General features: G+C 48.9%; 1 protein-coding gene across 8 annotated transcripts in view; it reads right to left on the bottom strand.

The window, feature by feature from the left end:
• Window positions 1-20,533, bottom strand: part of LOC100117261 (protein scalloped) — a 130,751-nt gene that overhangs the window by 94,243 nt on the left and 15,975 nt on the right. The window contains exon 1 of one of the 8 annotated variants that reach the window (XM_016984503.2): window positions 10,797-10,815. The exons of the other annotated variants lie outside the window; for them this stretch is intronic. The gene's annotated coding sequence lies outside the window, so the exon portion shown is untranslated. Of the gene's footprint in view, window positions 1-10,796; window positions 10,816-20,533 lie in introns of those variants that run through there. 8 annotated transcript variants of the gene reach the window in all.

The following is a 20,533-nucleotide window of genomic DNA, read 5'->3' as shown; positions in this document are numbered from 1 at the left end:
CCTTTCCATAATTCGTGGGGCGCGTGGGCGTCGCGTGCGTGGGCGTACAAGCATGGGCCCCGTATTATCGGTCCCGGCGCGCTCAGAGCAAGAAACGGCCCTTTCTCACGCGGATATCATCGCAACGGAAATAACGAACGTACGTATACCCTTTTATATATCGAGAGAGGGATGAAGTGGCGGCTCTGATGAAAATTGACGGTTCCTTTCTCGAAAACGTAAGTACACGCGTTCTTTGTGCGAAAATTAGGTCGCGATATGAAAGGAAAGAGCGAGGCAGGCTTGATTCGCGATTCACAACAAAATTCGGTCATCGATTGAAGGATAAAAGCTGGTCGCTCGTAAACAAACGAAAATCAGCAGCCAAAAGACGTCAGAGAGAGAGAGAGAGAGAGAGAGGGAGAGCAGCGACAGCCATAGAAATTCTTAAAATCGCTAAATTACGCGCTAGCCTCGAGAATAGAAACGACGCTTGCTTCTGGTGCTATCCGACACTGCGGTCATCAACGCCGCCAGGTATTCCCCGCCTAAAAATACGCGCGACGACGACGCACATTCTCCAAGAAGCAACAAAGTATCGCCGGCTATTCAGCGAATTTGCCTGCGCGCGCACGTGCCAAAGGGTACAGAGACCGCCTGCGTGGTGCCAAAAACTCCACGCTCGCGAGGCTGCTCGCATCAGCTTCTTCTTCTTCTTCTCCTCCGCCTCGTCAACAACGCGCTTGGGTTCATTCATGCACGGCCCTCGATCGTAGCTTTTATTTCCCACGGAATCGACGCGAGTGATGTTGCGGATTGTTGTGCGGTTGTGGATCATCATGCGGGCCGGGGTAATTATAAGCGAGAGATGACGCATATTCCGATTCGACGGCCAAATATTGCGAGCGCGTTGTTATTATATATAGAGCGTGCGAGGTGACAGGTTGTCTAAATGCGGATCGCGGTAATTTTTCCCCCTGCGGCGCGAACTGCAGCCTATCCGCGCGTTATCTAATTGAGATATTGCTATGAGCAGCATTTCGCTCGTAGCCGAACAAACTGTGTACGCGAAGAGGTATTCGCTATGCGAGACATCTTTTTGTATCGAGGAGTTTATCGACGGTTCGTTCCGCTCTACGGTATATCCTTAGCCTCTAATTTCAGCGAACCTCGAGAGAGGGTATATGAGAGCCACCCGGTCCTTGAAAATTGTAAGAAAAAATCGACTACTGTTATTATCGTCCAATTAAACGCATTTTTCGAAACTCCTCTTTATCTCCGCGCTGACAAAGCGGGAATTACGAGCACACAAAAAGTCGAAAGTGCAAATCCCAAGCAACGGAATAAAACACAGGCTGTGTCGCTCTGTGTGTCTCTACGGTTCTCGGAACGACGCCCAAAAGATTACGGATCCGGGACAAGACGACGGCGCGCGAGAGAAATTATCATAGTCCAGGTCCTTCATCGAGAGAGAGAGAGAGAGAGAGAGAGATAGAGAGAGAGAGAGAGAGAGAGAGAGAGAGAGAGAGAGAGAGGTTGCACGCTTTTTACGATTCACAGAAACGAACGGGCGCACCGCAGATTGCTGCGGAGCTGGAATTTCGTGCACGCGAGTGTTGTACCGACGCTGCGCGTGTATGTTTAGTGTGCTCCGAAAGTACAGGGTACAATATAACAAGGCTACCGATTTTTACATATACCTCGCCTGGCGATTCTGCGGAAACTCGAAACTGCGATCGCGGATAAAGCGACAACGAATCTCGGCGTCGTAATTCAAAACTGTAAGCCGTGCGTCGTAAAGCCCAAGCTCATTATACTCGAAAGTGTCCTCTAAACCCGAACTTTTTGGCCAGTAAACACTGCGCCGAAAACCTCGAGTGCGCAGAGGAAAAAGCTTCTCTCTCTCTCTCTTTCTCTCTCTCTCTCTCTCTCTCTCTCTCTCTCTCTCTCTCTCTCTCTCTCTCTCTCTCTCTTACACTAGCCGCAACCTCAAACCCCGCGCCGACTATACCACCACCGTGGAGCGATGGTAATCTCGGTGGCTAACGGTAATGGCCATTCGAAAATCTAATTACCGCGCATTACGAGTCGCCGGCACTACGCCGCCTACGACAAACTAAACTCTCCCGCAGTCATTAGGTCGGGAGCGAGCGAGCAATTTTCCACTTTTAGTCGCAGCGTGCAGGTTTATTTTTTTTTCCCTCCACAGTGCTGGGGACGGTTTCGGGCAATCGTAAATCGTCGCGTCGCGCGCTCGCGCGGCAACGATGACGGATCAATCGGCCGCAGAGGTGGCTTTACCGCGAGCGACAATTTCTCTTAATGCGCGGCAATTGCGAGGCTTAAATTCGTCTCGGACGATTGGCCGTCGACGACGGCGACGAAGAGAGAAGAAGTGAAGAAAAAGAAGACGAAGCTTGATGAGGGCGACGGCTTGGGAAAAACGAGCGAACTGCTGTTGCTGATGATCGAGATTTATTCCGACGATGTGCAGGTTGTACAGTTCTTTTTTTGCGTTTCCTCTTTTGATGCGCTTTTACGCCCCGTAGTGAAAAGCCGCCTCTGTCGTAGTGTGTAATGCAGCATGCAGGTAATAATGTTACACGCGAATGTACAATATTTAATGCGATAATGAAAGACACGAGTTTAAAATAACAACGTTATTAATTCCGGAGCTATTCTTATTATCGGCGCAATTACATTAGTTATTAATTTCCATCTCGTGTACTCGATAGTGAATGAGTAAAAGATAACGAGTATCGGTAGAATTTAATCATCTAAAATTATCAATGCAGCGCGTCGCATTATCAACGTAACGCGCGAATTGTAATATTGATGCAAATATGCAGAAATTATTAATATTGGATTTGGAAGAAATTAAAACCATCGAGCATATCATTCATATCCTGAAATATGATGCAGGCGATAATATATATTAGAGAGAGAATTGGAGGTTTCCATTTACACCGGCTCGCATTAGGGCATACCGAGTTTATAAAATCAGAGTTCACTGCACTTAAGTGTATATTAAGGGGACAATTGTCAGCTGTCAGCGTTTATTCTTAGCCGCGTGTATCAAATCAACTCGAACGCGTTTTCCCATCCAGCATCATCATCGCTCTTCATTCACAGCGAGGATGCATGATTCTACGGCTGAAACGCATGCGATCGAACAGCCGTTTTTCTCTCTCTCTCTCCCTCTCTCTCTCTCTCTCTCTCTCTCTCTCTCTCTCTCTTCGTGATAGGCGCACGAATCCTCAAGCCCCTAATCTTCGCGAGGGGGAATATTCCTCTAAACGCGAAAGCAGCTCTCTCGACTCGCGCCTAATTCAGATGTAAATACAGGTATTTCAGCGGTCCACGTGCTTTTATGGAAATCGTCGCGTGCCGCCGGCTCATCATCTCTCGCGTTCGCCTCGGTCTTTATGCTCCGCGCTTTGTGTATCCGTCGGCACGAAATTTCCCTTTCTTCGCGCTGCGTATACAATAACGCCGGTTTCTCCTTGTTTTTTCTTCGCTTTTGGACGCCGAAATTGTTCGAATTTCTGTATTGGCCTCGCGTGCGCGAGAGGCTGGAGTAAAGTAATATTCAATGCCGAAAGAGGGATTTTTGCAGAATTTTGAAGACCCCGAGTAAATTAAGGAGGTTCACTCCTACTTTAGCGTCACAGCAGTTTTTCTTGTTTTTTCTTTTACGCCTAGCTCGGGCCTGGCGCTGTACTACCAATTCACTATCATGTGAATGTCCGATTCTTCACTCGACTATACCGATGCGATTCGTCGTCCCATTAGCCGTAAATTCAGCTACATAGCCGAAAAAAAGAAGCAGACCAAATGGTATAATAACAGTGAGGCAATCACTTACGCTTTATCAAGAACAAATTGAATCCTTACAAAATATACAAACGCACGCGGCCAATAAAGCCGATACTGCCAGCCGAAGAAATTCCAGACGCATCAAGATCGCCGGAAAATATTCGCTCTCTCGCGCTGAGAGAGAGAGAGAGAAAGAGCGTAGAGTTTATCGAACGCGCGGCTGCAAGCTCTCGCTCCGTTGCAATCATGCCCAAAAGAAGGACAAAGGAAACACACAAAGCCCTTATCTTCCACCCACAGCGATGGTTCTATATCCGTCCGCGACGCGTAGGAATTGCGCAACGATAATGAGCCGCGGCGACGTGCGCAGGTTTACCGTTACATCCACGACGAGAATCTCTCTTTCTCTCTCCCTCCCCCTCTCTCTCTCTCTCTCTCTCTCTCTCTCTCTCTCTCTCTGGAAAAGCGTAAACTCCGCGCCGCGAGGGAAAATCACTTTTGAGGTCTCCCATCACGGATGCACACTCGCGCTATTTCCTTCCTCATTACGGAGTTATTTCTCCGAGTGTGTGCATGAGTGTGTGTACATATATAAGCCGCACTGCGCGCGCTTGGCTCTTTTTTGCCGCGAGAGAGAAGGAGGAGGTATTAGAGAACGTGTTTATGCACTGTCTTATACGCTCGAGAGTTTGTTTGTCCGGCGTTTCGTCTTTTTGCGTCAATTCGGTGCGTCGTTTTTAGGATGCGTTATCGCGTTACTTGCGCAGAGGCTCTCAAGTAGTAACCTAATCACACACAGCTCGTACATGTGTAACCGAAGAAAACCGGCAGCGGTGCACAAAGGGCACGATCAATCAGCAGCGGCAGCAGCTTGCAGTGCGAGAGGAAAAAAATTAATACGATTAATTACGTGAAAAAGAGAGACTCTCCGTCGGCGCGATCTCTGAAACACGAAGAAAACGTGAACGAAGGCAGAATGGACCACTCCCATGTTAAACCCGCTGCCGCTTTTGCTTCCCCGCAGGTAGTACAACGCGCGCGTGCACCTGGACGTTTCCTGCCGCTCGCGCGCGTGTTCGATTCCGCCTTTTTACTGCTTCGCTTGTATCTCTCTCTCTCTCTCTCTCTCTCTCTCTCTCTCTCTCTCTCTCTCTCTCTCTCTCTACCGCCGTCGTTTTCTCTCTCTCGGATGAGATCGTTTTATTCTGCTGCAGTCAACTCTCGTGCGCTTTCATTTTCCGATCGCGAGAGCAGCGCGCTTTAGCGTGAATCGATCACCGTTATTGTAACAAGTCTGTTTACTCTATAACCTGTTAGGCTGTGTACAAGAGACGCTAATCGAGCAAAAATTCCTCGATAAATATTCATAGATCTATCGGCACTTATAGAGAGCATAAACGACGTCGATTACTCAATTCGGATAAAATCTGTATCAGGATGAATCAGAACCGTCCTCGTTGAGCTGTCCATAAGTAAACAGAGACGGCGGACAACGAAAAATCTCAAAACGCCTGTCGGCATCGCAGGTGAAATTTATTCGTCAAGAGCTCTCACTCGCGCGCGGACACAACGATAATTAACTGTGACGCGTAGGTTTCTACGTGTCCTATTAGTCCAGCTGAGTCCTCCTCACACACGAGCCTGTGCATACTCTTCGAACAAAAGCTCGAGAGTGAAAAATCACCAGACGACAGGTGAATGAAAAGATAGAAAGCTCGCCGGGATAGCTGAGAGCTAGAAAAATCGGTTTAGTCGCGCGTGGATTTTGGTTTATGTATTCATTCGGTGAAGAGAGAGAGAGAGAGAGAGAGAGAGAGAGAGAGAGAGAGAGAGAGAGAGAGGCGAGCTTTATTATTATGAAATGCACGAGGCACACGCACAGTGTGCCGCATATACCGTTGCCGCGCCGCGACTGACGTCATACAGGTGCGGCCACACTGCCGATGCTCTTTTTCTCTCTCTCTTTCTTTCTCTCGATCGACGCGCTGCGTTTTACTGGCGCTCTATGTACGCTTCTATCGCGAGGCGGGAAGATCGTTTCTGCGTTTTCTTTTTCGAGAGCACAGGCCCCGCTGATACGATCCGCTTTGTTTCGCTGTATCATTTTCCGTGTATAACGCGGTTGCTCAATGTACGATACTTTAGCTCCCCTTTCTCTCCTGCAGACGTTTATTGTGCTCTCTCTCCGCTGCTATTACGGGCAGGCATTTGAGATGCATCGATGTTTGCCGTACTTATTTTCGTCGCGTTGGGAAAGCTACGTCGCGATGACCGAGATTACGGTAGGAATCGAAGCGCTGATCTTCGTCTGTATTTTTATTGACGAGTTTTTTAATCGTTCGCGCGACAGGTGTCAATTAAGAGAGAAACGCCGAGATCATAGCGTATATAAAAAAGGGGAATAAAAAGGCTCGAGAACGTTTACACTTTTTGAGCAGCGGCAGCTTTTACATCTCTCTCTCTCTCTCTCTCTCTCTCTCTCTCTCTCTCTCTCTCTCTCTCTCTCTCTCTCTCTCTCTCTCTCTCTCTCTATATATATATATATATATATATATATATATATATATATATATATATATCGTTTACGTACACATGCGCGGCTACTGCAGTTTTACACCCACCTACACACACGGCTTGTGTGTGTATGTATATAAGTAAATAGCTCGCGGCCAGTCGTCGAAGCGAAGGAGGTAAAAGGAGCGCTGGCGATACGATCAATGCTTATCGGCCGGTTGCTCGCGCTCTTATCGCCTCGGCTCGATCGTTTTCAGCTCCGTATCTTTACACGCTGCTCACCAGTCTTACGCTTTACTGCTCCTGCAAACGGTTATATATATATATATATATATATATATATATATATATGTGTGTGTGTGTAGGGAAGATTCACCTGTGCGCGGCGAAGCAGACGAATTCTAAAATTGAGCGATTGGATTGACGCACGTCTCGATGGGGATCGATCACTTCATTTCTTAATTCAATGGGCAATAAATTACTCGTTAACTCTGAGCCGCGTATACCTCCTCCGACATAATATGATCAATGAAGAATTCTATCGTAATATAAAACGTCGACTTTATGCATCGACTCTCCGACGCGTTCGCTCGTACACTCATGCGCAGTCTCTGTGAGAAAGTCAGCGGCGGCGCTGAGCCTCCTCGTAAAAGAAAGCTTAAAAATTAATTTACCGTTCGGAGATGCGCAGCTCGCGGCGTATGTAATGAATTATTCGAGGAAATTTATTAGTTGCATAAAAAGAGCGGCTCCCGCGAGAGGAGGGATATTTATCAATTAGCAATAAATCCGCCACTTTAGAGCGTCTCGCCCTACTCTGCGCGAATTTTCTTCTTCTGCACGCGTGTACACAGGTGTATCGACAGCGGCATACAAAGTACAGTCGTTAAACGTAATTAGCGCTGATTAACGAGGCACTTGACGCTCGGACAGACGTCGGAATCGGACCTGAAACCTGTAGGATCGTTTCGACCACTTCCGCTGCGGGGATGTGTGCGATGTACGACTATCGCGTGCTTTTCTTAATTAGCTCCTTTCACGTATCATTCGCGGCCGATTATATATTTCTCGATTGAATATTAATACCCATATCCATAAGTTGTATTAATTGGATACAAGCCGAACCGACTGGAGCTTTCTATACGAACGGATTCAATCAGCTGAAAATAACGAACATATTCGAAGGAATATTGCTTTGGAAGGAAAATTTATGTGCGAACCTAAGCGTTTTGCTCTGCGGTCGGACTCGAGTTTACAAGAGCTGCTCGAGTAAATTCTAATACAGTGGTATTATACACAAACAACAAGACGCCCGCATTTCTTCGCGAAGCACCTTTTTCTTATCTATTCATAAACATCCTCGTCGTTGCGACGCAACACGACGAAGACGGCGAAGAGGAAGAAGAAAACGAAGCGGAGCAAACACACGAGGAGGGAGAGAGTGACGTGTGCTCTCGCTTAGGAGGGTCATTATTCAATCAACAGGCCAGACGAAGCCGCCGACGACATAACAACACGACGTCTACGTCTTCGCTCGCAGTCGATGCACCTTGCGCGCAGACGCGTTTTCATATTTATCCAGACACGAGACAGAGTAAGAGAGAGAGAGAGAGAGGGAGAGAGAGAGAGAGAGAGAGAGAGAGAGAGAGAGAGAGCGAGAGAGAAAAGCGACCACGAACTCATTGTACAGCCGTTCGCGTCTCGCTTGTCCAACAAAGTGCTAGATCCGCGTATATCATTCACAGCGTTTTTGGCGACGAGGTGAATCAACGCCACAAAGGGAACAACCGTCAGTCAACTCAGCCTGACCTCACGGCACACAGTCACTGCCGCCAAATTAACGCACGGTGCAAGTGTGCAACCCGTAGCGCTACAATTATTCCATCTCTCGTCGCTCTCGATATCCCTCCCGGCGACGCCTCATTAAAAACAAAAGCAGTGTAAGCACTATGCAGTGCGCCCGGACTTTACCTTCGAAATGTCGTAATCCCCCAAAGTCAACCGAAGAGGAGAGAGAGAGCAGATAATCGCCTCGCATATACATAATAAAAAGGGAATAAAATTAGCATCGGCAAACAGGTTTCCCCGTCAGCGGCTACTACTACCTCATGGCGCTCTTGACTATCCGGGTTTTACGAGGAGAGGAGGTATATGGAAGAAGAGAGAAGAGCGGGCCGTTATATGCGCGTCTGACCCCCCTGCAAACGTTCCTTCTCTCTCTCTCTCTCTCTCTCTCTCTCTCTCTCTCTCTCTCTCTCTCTCTCTCTCTATACGGAGGAGGGAGAGAGTAGGCTGTGATGTGCCGCTTCTTTTTCTGCGACCCCCACCGCACTCGTGTACCGCGACCCAGAGAGGAGATCTGCACGCGCGCGTGCACCGCGAGAGAGAGAGAGAGAGAGAGAGAGAGAGCAAGAGGTGAAATTGGTGGGTACCGGAAAACTGCGCGTCAGGGTTAAGAGCCGCTACGGAGTCAGGTGTGTGATGTAATTCGTGCTTTTTTAACGAGGGACGATTCGTCGAGTACGTTTGTAGTCGGTAATGGAAAAATAAGCTCGACAGTATAATATAAAAACACGCGCATAAAGAAGCGCTACAAGTAGCGAGAGAAAACGAAGAAGAAGAAGGCGAGAGTTAGTCTGACGGTTGACCCCCGATGTCAATTTCTCATTACGCTCGCTCGCTCGCTCTCTCCACTCGACTTTCCTCTTTATCGCGCTCATTTCTGTGCAAAGCGGCTGCTGCAGGATGGTAAAGTTTATCGGCGCGTCAACGACGTTACGCCGAGATTTACCTCCTATCTCCGTTTTTTTTTTGCCCGCTACTGCAGCGCGAACTTGAAGTCGCCACGCGCTCTCGACGATAAAAGAGCAGCTCTCTTTAAGGATTACGATCGCTCAGACGGCTGTTTTCATTCGGCGATATTTTCCCGCTCGTCTGGGCTACTTTTGAAGCTGTGATTCTAGGACCTGCGAACTGAGGAAGGGAAAAAATGCCGCCAGTTTGATCACTCCGGGTAGCTATCTTCGCACGCAATAGATAAAACACGAGCTCGATACTTGGCGTCCTTTGTTTCTACGCTCGGATTGATAGACGGGCGGGGGAACAATCGAGAGCGAAACGGGAGAGCCTCGGCAGCAGCAACAGATTGGATTTAAGCGCGCGCGCGGGGAGCCAAGGCGAAGGAAACGCTCGAGCAGAGTTAAGGGATTGAGAAAGAGAGAGAGAAAGAGAGAGAGAGAGTCTCGTTCGCTTCTTTGTTCCCACGCCGGGTTCGTCCGTTCGCTGTTTCTTCTTCTTCTTCTGCTTCTTTCGAGCGAGAGAGGGAGGGTATACACTGCGAGGCACAAAGGGAAACTTGGTCCTCTCCTCTCCCTCTCTCTCACTCTGACTCGGCTTCTCGCTCGTTTCTCTCTTTCCCCGGCTCTTCTCTCGACCTTTCTCCGAGCCTCAGTTGCTGCTCCGTGCGTTTTGGAGCTCTCTCTCTCTCTCTCTCTCTCTCTCTCTCTCTCTCTCTCTCTCTCTCTCTCTCTCTCTCTATCCCCGAAGCGCACGCACGCGTGCGGAGTGAGAATTGGTGCAAGCGGTGAGATGGACGAGATTCGTACGACGCTCTCGATAATTTTCCCGGGGAAGAGGAGAGAAAAGTCCCGAACGAAGTGAAACAAAGTCAAAACAGCCCGCGTTCGAGTTTCGATCCGCGGCGGTGGGGGAGGATGAGCGGTGCAAAGGTCGGGAGAAATTGGGTTGGATCGCGCAAGCGCAACAGACTTCTTCGCAGCCGAGCGCGTGTGTGTACAGCGCAAGCAGAAGAAAAAAAAGAGGAACATAAAGAGAGGGATGCTGGCACGGGCCAAAGGAGCGACCGAAAGTAAAAATAAAGTAAGAGTGTACTGTACAAGGAAGAGAGAGAGAAAGGACGCCTGAGTGGAAGTCGTCGTCCCGGGTAAATTGACCGGTGTGTGAGCTGCCGCGGAGGAGGAAGGGGTATCCGCGCATCGAGCAGAGAGAGAGAGAGAGAGAGAGAGAGAGAGAGAGAGAGAGAGAGAGAGAGAGAGAGAGAGAGAAGCTCGGTTCCGTGAGATAGAGCGAGAGAGCGAGCGAGCGAGCGGGCGGGAGATAATTCGGAGAGGGAGCCAACCGGCTCTCTCTCAAAGGACCCGCGGGACGATATATCAATGCCCTGCTTGCAGAACAATTCCAACTATCCGCGATACACAAAGAAAAATACCAAATCGAATGCCTGGGATAGCGCAACGAGCCGCCCTCCCCCCGCTTCTCCCTCGCGCTTTCGAGTCTGCCGCGCACGAGAGAGAACCAGTCTTTGTAGTTTGCACGTTTTCGCCAGGATTTATTATGCACGGCTGTTTTAGCACACTTTTCGGACGAAGGTCTGCCTCTCGAGAAATTCGAGATTTTTTGCGGAGAGGGAGAGAGAAGCGAGAGGATTAAAGCTTCGCGCGGATTGAATATCGGGTGCTTTAACTCACGTAACCGGCAATCGATATGGCTGGGTCGCATTAGAGCTGAGGTTGCTACTCACCTGGAACAGAAAAAAAATTTTCATTGGTTAGATTATGTGTGAGGAGACACTTTGAACGAGAAATTTATTAAAAGCGTGAAACGAATTCAGATAGCGCGCTGACCTAGAACCGACCGAGCGTTGAAAGCCCGACAACGATTCGTTCCGATTATCTGCCGATAAGTCGATTCATGGAAATCGTTCTATCTCTCTGCGCACACACACGAACGCGTCTTGCGCAATAACGCCCATATTTTCGGTAATAAAATAATTCGTCAATCCGATCAACGATCGATAACACTGTTAGCGCTTGTAAAAGTAAGAATCGTTCGAATTCTCGAGCGTACACCGCAAAAATCGACGCCGGATTTACCGGTTCGCTAATATCGCAAGCGGCAACAATCGCGTACATTATACGACATTCCGCCACCTGCGTGTACCGCGTCTGAAAAAAAGTCGCCTCTCTAAGCGCTTAGTCAGCATCTCGAGACGGACCGCGAAAAGGCGTATTAGCAATAACGCGACTCAGCGCATCTAGTACACACACATACATACATCAGAGGTGTTTCGGGAACCGCACAAGAGAGCCGTACACACTTGAATGTATACTCTCTCTTGCATTGTTTTCCGCGTCGGCGTTCGCCAGAGCAAAAGGATTGTGGGATGTTCGACGCAGATTTATGCGGACTGGGAGAAAGTGAAAAAGAGGAACACGGCGAAAGGAAGGAAGAAAGAGACAAACGACGAGGTGGTTTTATCGGCGGAATAAATTAACCGGCGTGGTTATACACACACACGCTCTCTCTCTCTCTCTCTCTCTCTCTCTCTCTCTCTCTCTCTCTCTCTCTCGAGTCGCGCACGTACTTGTCTTACATAAAACGTATTATGAGAGCAAATGTCGTTTACGACGCCGGCCTCTCTCTCTCTCTCTCTCTCTCCACCGGCGAACATAATTTCGCGAGTACGTGCGTCCTTTTTTACGCGCGCGCGTGTGTATAGGAGTATACATACGCACGTACGCACAAGCGGGCGTCGTTTGTCAGGCGGATATTTGTGGGGGATATTAAAGATTATTATTTACGGCGGCCGCACTCGCGCTTTGAGAGAGAACACACGGCGCTCTCTATATCTCTCTGAACTTGATATACTGGAAATAATTACTTTAACATCCTCAAACGCAGCGCGCCGGGCCCACACGCTAATTAATGCGCCTCGGACAGTCTTGTTTCGCGGCTCGTTCGAGCGTTAACCCGCGCTCTGCACTGTGTACGCGTGTGTCTGTGTGTTTGTTGATAATTTCGTTAGGGAAGAGAGCTGTGCCGCCGAGAGAGAGAGAGAGAGAGAGAGAGAGAGAGAGAGAGAGAGAGAGAGAGAGAGAGAGATTATGATATTGCCCGTGGGGCCGAGACGCGCGACGGGAAAACCGGATTACGTATTTCGGAGCTGACTCGCGGAAGATTCCATGTGCACGTGTTCGTCGGTTTTATCCAATCAGTGTACCAAAACAGAACAACGGAACATAACACTGCAGTATTCCGTCAACTGATTTCTCAACGATACAACAACTCGTTCGGAGTAGGATCTATCGAGAGAGGATTGCGCGCACTCCAAGCCCTGCAGGGACAAGGTTGCCTCTTAGGCTCCTAATTCGTCGACAAACTCCGGCGTCGACAATACACAGTGACATATCCCACGCTCTCGGTGAGCAGCCAGAGGCGACAAGAAACAGATCCGCGCAAATCCTCGCGCGTGTGTCAATCGAACATAGGTGTATAATACATAGATACGAGCGAACGCTATAGCAAGGCATCGCGAGGGCGGTGTCGGATATAATTGGATCAGTTCAGCCGAGGTATTGCAAATATTGGCAGCCAGGGAAGCGCGAACATCTCTCGCTGCTGCTCTGTCTGTCGAAACCGTCCGTAATTGGGTAAGTCGGTCTGGCCTAAAGCCAGTGGTCAACTTTCGGCTGTAGCTATTCCCTTGGACGATCCCTAGCTGCCTCTGTCTGTATAAGATCATACTTCTTCTCGTATTCGTCGCCGTCGTCGTAAGAAAAGCTGCTCTGGCTTATCGGCTTGTCGATCGACTCCGAGGATCGATATACGCAACGGCGACGAGGGAGGACGCAGAGGCAACGCTAGTTTGGCAACGTGGCAGTTTCGTAAAATTGGCAGGGGGTCGTCGCCGAGAAGGCAGCAAGCAGCTGATCGATCTTTCGAGCCACCCGCGACTGGCTCTGCATGTGCACAATGTCACTGCGCTGCCACACCTTGTGTGCCGATGCGTATGCGTATACATATAGACCACGAGAGAGAGGAATATATAAGGCGAGATAGGCTCGAGGGAATCGCTCTCGGTACACACACGCGCACGTGTGGGTGAGGTACAGGATTCGCGTGCAAGCCTTATTGACGTTCCGATTTACGCCGCATCCACGCGGAATACAGCCGCAGCGAAATCTCATTCACGAATACAGATAAAAGCGTTTTGGCGCCAAATTTGAATTTAACCAAGCGCGCGACCACCCCCGGCGATAGATACGACGAAACGCATCGGATTTAAAGGCACATGAGCGCGGCAGCGCCACGAGAAAGGTGAACGAACTGCATTCAACGACAGCAACAGCAGCAGCAGTAGGAGTGTCCCCGTTCCCCTCACCTTTGTCCTTCTCTTTCTCGCGCGCAGCAGGCGCCGAACAATAATCATCGATCGTATAGGTATACGCATACAGTCGCGCGGTGGCGGCGGGCACAGCGCCCGAGAGAGAGAGAGAGAGAGAGAGAGAGAGAGAGAGGAGCACGGAAACGTCGCGTCCACGGATATTTATTTAGGCTTCGCCGCCGCCACCGGTGGCAGGTAAATAACACAATTGGTCACACGTGCATGCGTATAAGCATCAGGCAGCGAGGAGAAAGACGAGGCTGCTGCGCCGCTTGGCCTTGAACTCGGCGAAGGCAAAGTTGTTTCTAGGTATAATGTAAGCGCGCGCGCGACGATTGTGAAGCAGGTGACGAAACTCGCTTGAATGCGGAGGACGAGGGTTTATTCGGAGGGATTCCGGGAAATTCGGGGAACAGGGAGAGATTCCGTGGGATCGCCCGCCGCTCGATTGGATGAGATGATGTGTGTGACTTTCGGGATGCGGCTCAGGAGCCGTGGGTAATCTATTTTTTTTCCTTTCCGATCCTCCTCGCAGTATGTATAGGTAAGCAAACTTTGCAAGTCGGCGGAGCGCGCGCGTGAGGGAGAGAGGGGTAGGAGCATTATTCAAAATTATGGGTATTCGCAGAAACTTTCAGCCTAACGAGCCGTAATTACGCCCGCGAAACTTTTGCGTCGAATTCGAAAAACGAAGGTATGCTCTCTTCAGCCAAAAGAATGGAACGAGCGAACTCGGCGATGTAGCACGTACGACCGATGAAACGCCGAAAAAGCTCGGAAGCGTTTACGCAGGAGGCATGGACAAATAATTTACAACTCATAACGCGGCTCGTCCCGCGAGTGCCGGCAGCACGTTCGCGGCGTCGTCACCACTTTTTCCCGGAACGTAATCGAGCCCCCCCAGAGCGTCCTCTCTGCCCCTCTCCCTCTTCGCCTAATGAAATGTACGACTCGCGCGCGTTGGAAACACGAAGAATCGCCGACGCGAGAGTATATAGCGCGCGATAGCGGCGGCGGCGTATAGCGCGCTTGATGGACGGGAGAAGGGCGAGCCCAGACGGACGAGCTAAGGATCACGTGAGACGCGCGCTGTGTGCCGCTATACGAAAGACGTAGGAGAGAGAGAGAGAGAGAGAGAGAGAGAGAGAGAGAGAGAGAGAGAGAGAGAGAGAGAGAAGAAGCCAACGGCTCGTCCGCTTAGTGAGTATAAATTATTCATGACCCAGACGGCAGAAGAGAAGGTGGAGAGGAGAGTGAGAGAAGGAGAGGGAACGATGGAGGAAACGATGAGACGCATGAATAGCGCGCGAATCGAAGAGACAGAGAGAGAGAGAGAGAGAGAGAGAGAGAGAGAGAGAGAGAGAGATGTGGGATGAAGGAGTTTTGTTACTTTTGTTTCTTTTTTTGGGAGAAAATGAAGTGTAACTCTTTCATCTTTCTTCAATTGAGGAAATTATCGAGATTTTGGGGTATTTGCTCATGGTCGAATCGTCGTTTAAAAACATTGAAAACGTGTTCATGTGAACTAATGTCTCAAATCCGAGCGATTAATTCTCCAAAGCGTCTTGATCAATAAAAACCAATAAAAGATCCTCGATGGCTCGCAATCCATCACTGGAAGTCCCTCAAGAACCTCCTCGAGCTGACGATACTCACGCCGGCCGGCCAGCCGGCAAGAGAGCAAGAGTATAAAAGCCTCTCGATGGCCATCAGCCAATTGACAGAGCGAAGTAACAAGAAAAGTAAAAGGACGACGATCGCTTAACACGTGAATTTTCAAATTTCCCGCCAACAGACGTATACGCTACACCGCGCGTACGCGTGCGTGGGATAGAAACTTCTTCGAGTGTCGCGAAAAAAGTCCAGAATGCCCTTAATCGCGAGTCATTAGAGCAATTAGCGCTCTCTCGAATCCGAGCTGCCATTAACATTGAATCTCAAGCCTCGTCTGAATGCCGAGCACGCCGATTATATGATAATCAAAGGCGTAATTGAACGAAACCCGCGAGCACACGAGAGCTGAGAGCGCATCACTTATTGTCGAGCAGAGAGAGGTGGGGTGGAGAAGCAAAAAGCAATGACGATTCATCTTTATTTCATTTCGAAAAAGTAGACAACTAGCGCACTGCACTCGAGAGATGAGTGATATTGTGCGAAACTCGGAAACTGCCTGGGCAAAAAAGCAGCAACGAGATCCGGTGCGATCGGAGATAAAGATGCAGCTCAAGGATCTTCATATAGTTATTACGAGAATCTTAATTGCTACGCGAGTAATGTGGACGTGTTTGTTACAGTGCGGATAGCGCGATGGTATTATTACGCGCGTTTTCCAGATTGTTGCAAACGATTAAGTCGCCGGTAGTCGGCGTAATGAATGCTCTTTTCTTCGCTCTTATTCCGCCGTGATATACGTGGAAATCAAACGAAATGAATGATTCAAAGCTATTTTTGTTCGAAATAATCCCGATCAGCCAAGCCGACATCCTCCCTCCGATTCAACTAAGGCATCGAATAGCGACGAGAGAGAACAACGACCGAAGGAAAATCGCGAGCGACGGCGACAATGAGCGTCACGAGTTCGCCGCGCGCGCAAAAAGGGAGAAGAGAAGCCTAAGCTGCTGCTGCAGCGGTAGCTCGCGCGCTGCCGTATTATATACACGAAGCCGGCCGAAGACAGCCAAAGCCGAGGAGGGGAGGCCTCGGGTAGCAGTAACAGGTGATACGTGGGGGCCTTTAAGCGCATCTTTCCTTCTCGATCTTTCTCCCGCCGCGGCGAGCGCGCGCTGCAGTGCGCCTATATTGCTGCTGCCCCCGAGCAAGACAGTCGCCGCCGTTGCGCGCGTGTATTATTATGTACAGAGGATGGAGAGCTCCCGCATTGCAAATATTTACTCTTACTTCCGGCTGCTGGAATATTGTTTTTCATGCACCGACTTGTGGGGAATATTTCATATGCAAAGCCTATACTATAAGAAAGTCTATAGAAGTAAGAATCGTCGATCCAATGGAGAGATGTTTATGAAATACTATAAACATCTGATTGGGCTGGCACTGGCCCTTACCAGCGAGAATAAGAGGGAACGCCAGTCTGGTCCCGACCGAGTAACTGAGTAGTCGCATTGAGCGCGAGTCTTATATATTGATTAGCTGAATAAATCTTATATTATAATTATTAATTAAATGGGTTGTGTCTTAAGATACTCTTAGTTAAATAAGACCTTTTGCAGACTTTTTCGTCAAAAATCTAGAATTAATAAACTGTATAAATAAAGTCCGAAGTTAAAATCAAATCCGCTACGCGTACGAACACACGCGAGATTGGCAAAGGTTAATCTCCCCGCTCTCCCGAGCGATTATGTACACACATGCATCTTTCATTTCAAACGGCTCTCACTCGCTCGCGCGCTGCGCTTACGCTCCTGCACAGGCAGTCCGTCTGTACGTATACACACACACACACACATATACTTGTACAAGAGCTGGTAGTCGTGCGCAGCTTGTGCTAGCCGCAATGACGTGGTTGCGTTCATTACTTCGATTTGCTTAAATCGAGCGTGCTGCCGTTTCTGCTCGAGCTTTTCTTTTTGCCAGCCGCTCTCGCGCGGACGCGCGATTTCGAGGCGTCCAACCGACGGGGAATTACGTTTTTAAAAGTGGCGCGCGTGTTTTACGAGTTCGAGAGCGTAGAATAACGCTGAATCGGCGTTAAATTGTTGTTGGCTCGACTTTTATTGGGAGAATTATATCGACGCGATTCTGTGGATTAATAAATCGATGGGTATTGAAATTTATTATAAGCGAACATATACGCGTGTGCATTTAGAAATGGTATAGAGAGAGTAGAGAGAAGATCACGAAACCGCATCATAAACAAGCTAGACCAGCGGAAATTTGTCCCGACCAGAACGATTCACCATGAATCTTGCAATTATCGAAGCCGAACCATCGCCTCCCATAAATAATTCTCTCGCCTAAATTGACGAAAAAAATCTAGACTAACACCCAGCCAACATTTTGCGTAGTGACAAGCATCGACTAATCGACGGCTGTCGGCCTTCGCTCGCGCGAAAGGCAGTACTCGCGGCTATTTGCCTCTAATCGCGACTAGTCGGGCCGTCTTTTATGCCGAGTAAGCGGGACGACGCCGTGCTGCTGCTGCTGTCGCTGCAGCTGCACCTGCGCGAAAACATCGGCGCTGGAGTCGGCTTGGAGCTTTATCGCTACTGCTGCTGGCTATATACACGCGAGTAGTGTTTATCGTATGTGCGCGCGCTGCTTGGAGTCGGCGGGAAAAAGTTGGAAAGGTCTTTAAGCGAGGGATTCGGCTTGGTCACGAATGAGGTTCGCGGGTACGTGCATGGTTTGGGTTTTTTGGGATTCGGATTAGGCTCGTATTTTGTACCGAGTGGGGATTGAGACATACTGCAATTATAGAAGTGCAAAGATTGAAGCTAAATAATTTGAATTTTCGTTATTTATTTTGGTTTTATTGGTCGCATAGTTAAAAAAAAATATGCTAAACTGAAACTACAAAAAGGAAAGATACTTTCTGAGCATTTGAATGTTGATAACACAACACATCGCAAAACACGCAAGACCCGCTCAAAGATGAAGTTCTGCCCGCATGGAATACACCGCCCACATCCAAAACTCAAAGCTCGAAACCAGACGGTCATCAAGGCGCACGAAGCGCCGATCAAAGCTCCATATCCTCTCCACCGCCCACACGTTCCTAGCACTTTATACACATACGTATAAACGCGCGCGTCGAGAAGCCAAACGTAACGCGCGCGTCTACTGCAACGACCCCGCGTGCAAACCGGAAAGGCAAAATCAATTCTCGCTTTCTCTCTCTCTCCCGTGTTATACGCGTTTCTCGCCGCGCGGCGCTCGTTAAACGTAATTGAGCATTCGACGAGCGTGTCGCGCGCTGCTGCTGCTGTGCCCCGTCGAAGATCCAGTATAACGAATTCCTGGGGCTTTGTGCGCGCTCAGTCCCGCGATTGTTTTCCTCGAGAGCCCTTACTTTGCCGGATTAAATCTACGCCTCTTTTGTTCTTAACGCTCGATCACGCGTATGTGTTTTTCCAATATAGATAAGAAAAAAAAACAAGCTGTTTAACGATAATCCGCAGTTCGAAAAGCATCTCGTAAAAATTCCAAACGACGACTGCGGCATAAAACTCCCGTACACGCGATATGTTCACGACGTGACATCACGCGCGTTTCACAGCGCATAAAGCGCGCCGTCGAAAAACCGACCAGACGGAAATAAAGACCGCTTGCGCGCGCGCGTTTGGCGCATTATTATGCTACCATTCGCGACGTATTCCGTCGATTACCGCACGATCGAGAAAGAGACGCAGACATACACTATTCAAAAGTGTGACGCGTTATGATAAACACGAAATCGATCAAATTTCACCTTGACTCACTTATAACATCCGAAGTATACCACACGATGCCGGAGCATCGGAGTTTCGATTCATCTCGCGAGAGCTTTTATTTTTACAATACCATCCGTCCGCGTATCATGTTACTATATACTAGACGCTATGGCGCGAGGAGAGCGTTGTTTCTTTCGCGCAGCGGCTTTATTTTCAATACACGCACACGTCGAGCTTTCTTCCTGCTGGAGCTGCCGGCGAGAGGATAAATTTCGCCGGTCGCGTTGGAAATTTACTTGACTCGCTGCTGCTCCGCCGCTCAGCGGAGAAAGAGAAGATAGCGAGGGGCCAAGGGGAAGCCGGTGCGTCAGCTACGGCCAGAAATAACGCAGGTATACTTAGACGCGCGAGCTGAGCGACGCGCCGGCGAATACCCATGGCTAGAAGCTGCTGCGCGATTCTGCCAAGCTCGGCCCAAGAAGCTCTCTCTCTCTCTCTCTCTCTCTCCGAAAACACCACAGTACACAGACTGCGTTATTAAAGGTGACCGAAGACGTACACATGGCAATTGATAAAAAGAAGGTGACGCTTATGCTGCTGTTTGACTTCAGCAAGGCCTTTGACACCATCTCACCTTCCAAATTACTATCCAAACTGAGACAGCTGGGGTTCTCTAGGGCAGCTCTCCTGTGGATTAAATCGTGGTTTCGAATAAAAACGGAACCTTAGAGTGGTTTGAAACCAATCTGGGAGTTCCACAGGGCTCTGTCCTGGGACCCCTGCTGTTCAGTCTCTACGTCAATGACCTCCAAACAATACTCGACGGCACCGCAATTAAACATCTTTTCTATGCGGACGATCTCCAGATTTATCTACACGCCAACAAAGATAATTTTCTGGACGGCGTGGCTCGACTAGCAGAAGCGGCACGGCTGGTTTCTGGCTGGGCGGAGAGCTCCGGTCTGCGACTCAACTCCGGAAAACTAAGCCCATATTTTTCGGTTCCATGAAAAACGTTAATGATATTAAATCATGGAACTTGCCTGGAGTTCCGTTGCCGGACGGTGTGATCGTCCCATTCAGTGATACGGTCGTGAGTCTCGGTGTTGTACTGGATAGCAATCTGACTTGGAAACCGCAGGTGGATGCTATCACGAAAAAAGTCAACAAAGCCCTCTATAGCCTGCGGTTTATCAGGGACTGCACCACCTCTCTAAATCTGTTCGAGTGATTTTTTCACTCTAAAAAAGAGTAGTTCATAGAATGACTCGCCTTCGAGTGAAAACTATGAAGTCCCGATCTATAGGTTACTCGTTGTAGAGTGATTTCTATTGTCTTTGTTCGATCACTCTTTACAGAGTAAGTCACTTGATAAGGAGCCCTCTCTTCGTCAACAAGTGCTTCGTTAGAAAATGTGCAAAAGTGTTTGTTGCAGTATTTTTAACAATATAGGATGTCGACAATGATATCAAAGTTGCCGGAGGTGAGATGAAAATATATATTTACGATTCGTATGTACATACATATATGTGTATACGTATGCAATGTGCATGTATACGTGCATACATATAAAGAAGTTAGGTTAGGACATTAACAATAATAACAAATACTTTGTGTTTTTAAGAAACTTTAGATGCGTGTGATGCTCTAGACT

Source organism: Nasonia vitripennis (genome assembly GCF_009193385.2).
Source record: "Nasonia vitripennis strain AsymCx chromosome 3 unlocalized genomic scaffold, Nvit_psr_1.1 chr3_random0004, whole genome shotgun sequence".
Taxonomy (NCBI): domain Eukaryota; kingdom Metazoa; phylum Arthropoda; class Insecta; order Hymenoptera; family Pteromalidae; genus Nasonia; species Nasonia vitripennis.
This window is presented reverse-complemented; position numbering and strand designations above follow the sequence as displayed.